This window comes from Herpailurus yagouaroundi, unplaced genomic scaffold (genome assembly GCF_014898765.1).
Source record: "Herpailurus yagouaroundi ecotype Mexico unplaced genomic scaffold, PumYag 163, whole genome shotgun sequence".
NCBI lineage: Eukaryota > Metazoa > Chordata > Mammalia > Carnivora > Felidae > Herpailurus > Herpailurus yagouaroundi.
The window spans coordinates 13,389,110-13,396,482 of NW_024412404.1; positions in this window are offsets into that span (position 1 = coordinate 13,389,110).

Here is a 7,373-nt window from a genome sequence, read left to right on the forward strand (position 1 = left end):
CCAGGCTCGTGATCCAGTCCCGGCTGCCCCTGCCAGCCCCAGTGAGGGCCAAGCCTTCCGAATCACATCCCACGCATCCTCCCACCCCTCCCCAGGCTCTGTCTTCCTTCAGGCCCCTGCTCAACACTGCTTCTGTGTCTCAGCCTTTAGGATGCCTTCTCCACACCTCAGCACTATGCTGAGCCTGGGAAGGGGAGGGCAGGGGTTCTCAGGGCCATCCTCCTCCTCGGCCTAATGCCGGCATCTGGCTGGGGGCCACAGCTGGTGTCAGCTCGGATGAGCAGCTGGCTCCTCCCTTGCCCAAGGAGAAGCTCTTTGGGTATCTCCACCAGTCTAGGCCCTGCTATTTTTAGACGTCATCCCCTCCCTTCCCCTCCCAGCCTCATAGACAGCTGAGGGAGGAAATGACTCACCTCAAACTCAGACAGGTAGAGGCCGCCTCAGTGAGCCCCAGGCAGACCCTGCCTGGCTCCAGCCCTAGGGTTGCCCTAACTGGGGCCAACCAGAGTGGTGTTCTCCCCAGCTTGAGGATAAAGCTGGGTTGGGACTGGGGCCCAGGATCCCACTAGGCCTTTCTTGGGCTCTCTCTGCTACTTATCTCACAGGGCCTAGGGCAGGATGGGGCCTCCAACAGGTCATAGAGCCTCTGTTTACCTCCTAGCAGACTCTAGGCCTCTGACCATACTCTGGGCCCATGGTAGTCCCCAGCTCAGTCTGAAGGGGCCAGACAGCTTGAAGGGACTGACTGTGGTCCTACCCATTAGCCTTAGCAGAGACCAGAGCTGCTGAAACAAGGAAGACCCTGTTCAGGGGGAGGGGGAAGGAGAAGGCATGATGACCCTGCATTTGTGTGTGCTGAGTAAGGTGACCAGTTGTCCCAGCCTGCCCATGTCTGAGGAATTTCTTGGAACCTGGGATTTTCAGTGCTAGCCAGGAGAATCCTGAACTGTGTGGTCACTCGGGTGCTGAACTGTAGGCTGTACCTTAGGGAAAGGGCAGATGTGGGGAGCCTGTTTGGGTAGCACTAGGTTGGAGGGCCAAGTTCCTGGCCTGTGCCCTCTCTGTGGCTGAGGGAGAGCACAGGACAGGAGCTAGGCTAGGAGCTCTGGGCTGACTGAGAGACCAGTGGTTGGGCTGGCTGTCCTTGCTAAAGCCAGTGAGGGGAAGGGTGGGCCAGTCAGCACCCGGTTGGGTGCTAGGGTAAGCAGAGATGCTTTGTGGGGAGGGGGGCAGCGACGCAGCAAGGGCGGGGGCTGGGGAGAGATGCTGGAGGAGCAGGAGATAAAGACGAGAGCACAAGGTTTGCATCAGGGAGGATTGGTTCCAGGCCCGCTTACTGCCAGTGCCTCAGTGTCTCCACCTGTAAAAGGGGGCAGAGGGATACCCATCTGCCCTCCTCCAATACCTGCAGTGAGGAATCTGAGATGATGCCTGGGGTGCTGGGCAGCAAACTGGAAAGCGGGGGCTGAGGTAGTTAGTTAGCTGGAGAGGCCTTGCTGGGGCTAACAATTTGTAAAGCTCTTGATTGCTCAGGGAGGGGGCAGAAGACGACTTTGCCCTCCTATTATCCCAGATCAGCATCTGGGCTGCCTGCCTTGGGACAACATGGCTCCTGGCCCTTGAGGTCTTACCTCTGGGGTCATATCAGGGGAGCTGAGGCTGAGGCCCTGATCTTGACAGGGGCACCTCCCCCCCCCCCCCAACCACTTTGTCGTTGTCCACTTCATCCTCAGGGTGTGGGCTCTTTGTCCACAGACCGGGGGGTGAGTGGCCCAGGCAGCTGCTCTGGGACCACTGAGCTGAGCAACCTTAGCAAGCTACTTCTCTTTTCTGGGCCTCAGTTTCCTCTTCGGTGAAATTGTGGCGTTAGATTAGTTCCCTGGTTTTTGAATATTTGCTTTCATAGGGGGACCTCTTCTCCAGTCAAAGTTCTAACTGCCCTAAACGAAGAGATAACTGTGGGTGATTGAAACATGGGTGGGGCTGGGACAGCATGCCCCTTCCCCCCTCCCCTTGCACACTTAGGGGCCCGGGGGCTTGAGGGGACACAGTTGGAGAACCCCTCTTGAGGGTGCCTGCCCTCTCCAACACTCTATTAGTGGTGGCTCAGGGGCAAGGATGTCTTGTTTCCCTCCCCAGGCCGCCCAGTAATTAGATGGCAAGCCCAGCACCTTCTGGCACCTTCTATCAAGTGTAGGAATCTTCATATTCTCTAACTCCTGGTTCCTGCTGACACAGAGGTGTCTCAGCCCTTGTCACTGAGTTCAGTGGCGCCAGAGGCCCCTTGTCCCTTCTTAGGGAAGTTACAGGAATAAAACGTTCTATGCCACAGGCAAGCTTTTGGGGGGCAGTTCTGGGCTCGTGAAGGACGTCCACATAACTCTTCTCATGTGCCCCCCCATCTCCCAGCCTGCAGGACAAGTCTGAGATTCCCATTTGACAGATGAGGGCAAGGGCTTAGGGATCTTACTGAAACTGGCTCGAGGCCCCGTCGCCTGGAGGTGCAGAGCTGGGTGCCTAGCCAGGAGTCCCGGTCCTTTCACCAGGCCCTTACCCCGGGATGCCGGCACCTGCAGGAACCAGCAACAGAACAAGTCGGTAGGAATCTGTAAGGAAGCCAGGAAAGAGGGCAGTCTTCCTAACCCCGGGGGTCTAGGGCAGGCATTCCTCCCCGCTAACCACCACTCATGTCTTCCCAGGGGGAGGGGGAGGCCAGGTCTCACAAGCTGAGACAGCACAAACAGGTACAGCGGCCAGGCCGCTGACCTGGGGCTGTCCAGGGACCCCTTGGTGGGAGGCAGTGCCCACATTGACCTCAGCAGTACCCCAGAGGGACAAACAGTCTTCTCTGGCTCTCCTGACAACGGGCGCATGGGGGGAGGGGGACAGCCAGAGGCCCCTCTGCCCAGCACTCCATGTGTCCCTCCGGCCAACTGGGCTGGAAACACGAGCCCAGTCAACAGTTCCTCGAATTGTGTTACAGGCTCGGCCAGCCGGCTCCGGTGCTAATAATATGAACAGATGTGGGTCATGCAACTCCATCCCGTGGCCTGAATCCAGTCCTGCCACGGACGGGCACCCTAGGCCGGCTGTGAGCTCGGCTCAAGTCCTGGGATCCTGGGGTAAGGCTGGGTCCGGCAGGGACCCCGGCCCCTGGGTTGGCCTATTTGTACCAAGCCCACCCCAGTTAGGCTAGCAAGCCCGAGATTCCACGGTTGACAGAAGCTGACATTAGGGACGAAGCCGGTGAGGTCTGCAGGAGGATGGTAATAATTTTACCAAATTGTGTCTAATTTCAAAATTATAACAAAAAGATTTAAGTGATACAAATGGAAAATGATGCAAATGTCCTTTCTAGCTGAGGCTTGAAACCTGATTTCTAAACTTTGTGCCCTGTTGCTTTAGTGCCGAGAAGGGGTCTGGAGGGAGACTGAGGCCCACAGTTGCCCGAACAGAGGCAGCCTGAGCACCACCCATGTGCCACTTGAAGCCTGGGGCTCACAGCCTGGACGCCACTGAAACAGTTGTTGCCCACATAGCCCTGGGCAGGTGGTCAGCGGGTAGCGGAGCCTGCCAGTGGTGACCCTGAGGCCTGCGGCCGGGGCAGTACCGAGGCAGCAAAGTGACAGAATTGGGTCTGAGCCCAGGAATGGGTGGTGCCACTGGCACAGGCCTAAGTGCAGGAGGGCATCCTCTACTCCCTATGGGGTGGTGGCTGCTTCAGAGGCCCTCTCGGGGATGAGCACTGTTTGCCATTCTCCCAGCAGCCCCTGGTACGCCCGTCCTCACTGAGGGAGACAGACACGGGGCATGTTCAGCAGGCCTCTGCTTCCCCCAGAAAGTGGATAGAGGCCCTACTCGGTGCTTATCCTGCAAGACTGGTTTACCTTCCAGCACCGGCCAGGTGGATGCAGGTCCCTCTAGGCAGATGGGCACGCCTCGCTTGAGCCCTCTCAGGTCTTGGAGAAGGGTCCCTAGTTCCGTATGCAGGTTTATGGCTGCAGAGCTGCCTACAGGGTGACCCTGAGCAGGGTCGGCGGGTTGGAGGAAGCAGTGGAGGGATGGCCGACGGTGGCCATGAGAAAGGCGTGTGCGTGCCCAGGGGCCCCCTGTCTTCCCTCAGCCGTGTTCGTGGAGGCCCCACTGTGCCCGGGGTTGCAGCGCTGAATGAGACGGACAGGCGCCTGACAGGCCTTTGCCTCTCCAGGCTGCAAAGCCTTTGTCCGAGAGCTGCACAAACACCTCTGGAGTGATGGCGTGAGAGGGCGGGGGCCCGGCCGTGGCTGTGGGAACGTGGCAGGCCTCCCAGAGGAGGTGGGGTGGAGGAGCAGTGGGCAGGCTGTGGGCAGAAGGAACCGGGGCAGCATGTCAGGGAGGGTGGATGGAGGCTCCACGGGCAGCGGGGTCAGAGCATGAGGGCCCCGCAGGCCACGTGGAGCCAGCAAAGGGCCGCATGCCCTCCGTCTGACCTCCATTTTCCCCATCTGTAAAAGGAGACCACGTGCTGCTCAGACATCTGTCTCTTGGGCTCCCTGTGTCCATCAGAAAAATGGCAAGAATCCAGTTATGGAAGTGGGGCTGCTGACCAGAGTCCTTGAAGGCCCTGAGCCTGACTACTTACCTTTACCTGCACCAATTCCACTAGGAACTGTACCCTGCCTGTCCCCAAGGGTAAGCCCAGCCAGAGTTGTATGGACATTCCTGCCCTCCCTGGACCAAACTATGGAAGGAGAAGAGGGGGGTAAGGGTGGACACGGTATGGCTGTCAGGCCCCCACTCTCCTCCCAAGCCAAGCCCCAACTCTTGTGCTCTGGGGGGGGGGGGCTGCTTGGTGAGGGGGTTCTAGAGCGTAGAGTGCCTTTCCCACACCCTTTGTTGTGTCTGGGCCCCGGATCTTTATTTCCTACCAAACAGCTGTGGGTCTATACAAGTTGACAGGAGGCCTAGGCCTTGTTCCTAGGGAAACATCCCTCCGTGAGAGGCCAGGGTGGGGGAGGGGGTGACAGTGAGGGCACAGCCTAGGCCTCCAACTTTGCCAGTCCCCTGCCCCCACTCCCACCACCCCCTCCGTCATGGCTAGCCTTACAGGGTTGGCTTGTTCCTGTGGGCCTCCTGGAGAGGAGGGCCCAGCACCCGGCAAGGTTAGGAATGCTTGTCAAATGCATAACTGAGCGGACAGGGGACAGCCACAGTGTGGGAAGCAGGAGGTCTCTGGTTCATTTGTTCGTTCATTCCCGATGGAGCAGATGACAATTGTGGATCGGGGGCCTGGCCTATGTATTGTTCCTAGAGTGTGATCACTTCCGTGCCTTGCCAGCTCCGGGACTTTGCTCACACTGTCCCTTCTGGCCAGAGAGCCCACTCTGCCCCCAGCCCTGCTGTACTCCCACCTCCTTCACGGTGCAGTTCCTCAGCTCATCCCCCTGCCCCGTTGCCACCTTTGTGGTTTCCGTGCCTGGACTGGGACTTGAGCTAGTGCTGTAGTCTTTGTCATCTAAGGGCATGTGACACTTAGAGCTCCCCGTGTCCCAGACGCCGTTTTAAGTGTTGCACGGGTGGGGCGCCTGGGTGGCGCAGTCGGTTAAGCGTCCGACTTCAGCCAGGTCACGATCTCGCGGTCCGTGAGTTCGAGCCCCGCGTCGGGCTCTGGGCTGATGGCTCAGAGCCTGGAGCCTGTTTCCGATTCTGTGTCTCCCTCTCTCTCTCTGCCCGTCCCCCGTTCATGCTCTGTCTCTCTCTGTCCCAAAAATAAATAAATGTTGAAAAAAAAATTTTAAGTGTTGCACGGGTGATGACCCTTTTACTCCTCACCACAACCCAATGCAGTAGGTGATTTTATGACTCTCATTTTGAAGATGAGGAAACTGAGGCAGAGGGAGGTTAAGTGGCTTGCCCAGGGCCACCCAGGTAATAGTAAAGGGATTCAGCCCCCAGCAGCTGGGCTGTGGGGTCCACGCTGATACCCACCAACCGATCTATTATGTTGTCTCCTGGGGGTGATGCCAACTCAGAGAAGTCTGCAGTGGTAGCAGCAGGGGGTGGGACGGGGTGGTGGTGGTGTCACATTTGTAACTGCTGGGAGAGAGCGCACCTGCCCCTGCGGGAGACTCAGCCCCAGCCCCAGCTCCGGCCCCTCAGGTTAAGTCCCATTTTCCCTGGTGTGGCTTCCTCCCTTTTCCACCCTTCTGGACATGTCTCCTGCCACTCAGCTTGGCACGAGTAGGGCCAATGTTGTGGAGATTCGTGAATTCAAGTTCAGCAAATGTTTGCAGAATGATTGCTTTGCTACACAGACCCCAAGGACATGCAAAGTTTCATGGGGACCCTTGGGCATCACCTTCCCTCCCCAAAGCTTGTTTCCTGCTGGGGGCTGGGCTGACTCGCCCAGATCACAAGGTGTGACATCTGGTAAGGATTCCTAGTTGCTCCGGAGCCGACACTGTGTCAACAGTCTATTTACCGGAGTCTTGGCACTGCTGCCCGTGAACCTGCCCTAGACAGCCAGGTGACTTTGCCTGGCAACTCAGGGTGAGGAGATTACAGTTGGGGCAGGGCGGGTGCTCCTTGCTCCAGGAGCAGCTCCCTTCTAGAAACTTGGGGGCAGTCTGGGACGCGGAGATAAGCCGGCAGATCCCGGGAGCTCCAGTGAACTAGTGGCTCGTTTTGCCACCTGACAGTGGGTGGGGACACTTGTCAAAGGCTCTTTTTTGCAGCAAACAGTCGGACAGAGTCCGTCCACCCCTGCTGGCTCCCTGAGCTGCACGCTGCGGGTAGGGGGATGGGATGAGTAAATGGGGCTGGCTGGCATTTGCCTCTGCCAACTGCAGCTAACAAGTGGCGGCTCGCGGGACGAGGCAGGGCAGGCTGTGGTGACCCCGGGCAGGGGCAGCCAATGAGCTCCCGGGCTGCAGTGGCACCACCGGGCAGCCTGCCTGTCTTTGGCTAGAGCAGTAGCGGGTGGGGCCTCGGGCCGCCAGTCAGGGCTGCCGGGCCCTGTCTCTGGGAGGCCCCGGCAGATCTGCAGCTCCATTCACAGAAAGTTCTACTCTGGCTGCCACATTTTTTAACTTTTCCGACCTTCTGGGGGAGGAGGGCGGGCTGTGGGGCGGTGTGGGAAGTACGTCTGGGAAGACTGTGCAGCCAGAGATGGAAAGAAACTTGTAACTTTCCCCCTGCTCTAGATCTGGAATGGGCTCTAGCTCCTGGCTGGGGAGGAGGGAGATTCTGAATATTTTACTCACAGCAAGGATGGAGAGGGAGCAAAACAAGGGGAACCAGAGGTTGTTAGGGAACCCCAGGATCCTGGCCTGATTAAGCTCCTTACCTTTTGCCTGGATGGAATCAGCCTTGGAACAACACTTGTGACCTTAGTG